The following is a 2,050-nucleotide window of genomic DNA, read 5'->3' as shown; positions in this document are numbered from 1 at the left end:
AACCTCTGTCTCTACTTCCACACTCGGTACTCCGCACCTAGACCAGCACCACTACAGAGTTCCAGAGGCAAGCCTACCAAAGTTCACTGGGCTAGTGGAAATTGGCGTCCAGAGCATCCCAGATCCGCGTGCGGCACAGGATGCGGCACAACTAGACGACTGTGTTGCACTGCTGACAGAGACTGTGCAGCACTCTATACAAACAGCGGGCAAGCTTGATCGCAAGGAAGGACGTGCTGCGCCTTGGTGGACCAAGGAGTGCAAGACTGCCTACCAAGCCCACAAACGCGCTCAACAGACCTGCTCAGGCAGACCTCCGCTAGAAGAAACACGAGCCTTCAAGACTACAGTCAGACAGGCTAAAAGGCAATACTGGAGGCATGTCATTGACACTGCTAAGGACGACAAGGACCTGTTTAAGGTCATTGCCTGGCATAAGCTCACACCAGAGAACTAGGACACTCCGCTCAACATCAACAACAGGACAATATCTGACCCCCTAGAGAAGGCTGAGGCACTTAGACAGGAAGTCCTCAATCAATACACAGCAGATGACGATCTCAGCCACTACCTAGATGAGGAAACTGCGGCCCCTCTCCTGTGGAGTACACATATCTCACTAGAGGAGTCTGAGCGAAACACAATAGGGGTCACCAGCACCTCCCCAGGCACGGACCGCTCTACAGTGCGACTGCTCCGCGCCTGCTGGGCCCAAATTGGGGAACTCATACGACGGATCTTCCAGCGGTGCCTTGAACTCAACCACTTCCCTGCGCAATGGAAGCTGGCAGAAGTAGCCATGATCCCCAAGGTAGGGAAGAAGGACAGGACTTCGCCTTGATCCTGGAGGCCCATAGCACTCCTCTTCTGCATTGGAAAGGGTCTCGAACGAACAGTGGCCAGAAGAATCGCGTGGACTGCTATGACCTACAAGATCCTTAGCCCCTAACATGGAGGCGCCCTCCCAAAACGCTCTGCTGTAGATCTTACCGCAGCGTTCACCCACAATACCGAAGCTGCGTGGGCAAAAGGCCAGCATGTCACAATGGTTACCTTAGATGTGCAAGGCGCCTTCGACGCTCTCCTCAAGAACCGCCTGCTGCACCGGATGGCCGAACAGGGCTGGCCGCAAAGGACCATCCTCTTTGTCAACTCTTTCCTTACTGATCGAAGGGTCCAAGTCCGCCTAGGCCAAGCCACTACCCCTAGCTACCCAGTCGCCTGCGGCACACCGCAGGGATCACCACTCTCCCCAGTCCTGTACACACTGTACCTGGCAGAGCTGCTGTCTGCAGACACGAAAAGAAGATTCGGATACGCAGATGACATATGCTTGTATCAGGCCTCACACTCCCTAGATAAGAACGTCAAGCTCCTAGCAGCAGACCTACGACAGATCAGAGCATGGGGTACAGCTAACATGGTCACCTTTGCGCCTGAAAAACAGGAAATGATTCACCTCACTTGACAGAAGAGTAGCTACGCGCCACCCTGTGTGGTAGACAATCAGCTTACAATTAACCTAATCTTACCAAGCGGGTTAAGAACCCAGCTAGCTCTCTGATGGCTAGGGATCTGGTTCAACTGCAAACTTACCTTCAAGCAACATGTAGCCACACACAACGCGAAAGCGGCCAAGGTAGCCTATCACATCCGCAGCCTAGCAAACACGGCCTACGGGCCACCGGCCAGCTCCCTCCGCAAGGCCACCCTGGCCTGCGTGTACCCGTCCCTTCTGTATGGGGCCGAGTGCTGGTACAGAGGCCGTACTAAACCTCCACGCACACTCAAACCGGGCAGACCAGCCGAAGTCAGCACCTATGTCGGGTGGCACATAGCTGTCATGGACAAAACACTAGCTATAGCAGCGAGAGGCATCCTCCCAGTGTGGCGAACAACCCCTACTGCTACTCTCTTCCGAGACGCCGGACTACCCTCAGCTGCCACTGCGCTTGAAGAAGCCAAACTCCGCTTTGCGACCCATCTACGCACCATAGATGCGGAGCATCCACTGGCCAGCCGCACAGCAGCCATAAGGATGAGCATAGGC

The sequence above is a fragment of the Didymella exigua genome, assembly GCF_010094145.1.
Source record: "Didymella exigua CBS 183.55 unplaced genomic scaffold M421scaffold_31, whole genome shotgun sequence".
Lineage (NCBI taxonomy): Eukaryota > Fungi > Ascomycota > Dothideomycetes > Pleosporales > Didymellaceae > Didymella > Didymella exigua.
The sequence above is the reverse complement of the archived record's forward strand: the minus strand, read 5'-3'. Positions refer to the sequence as shown.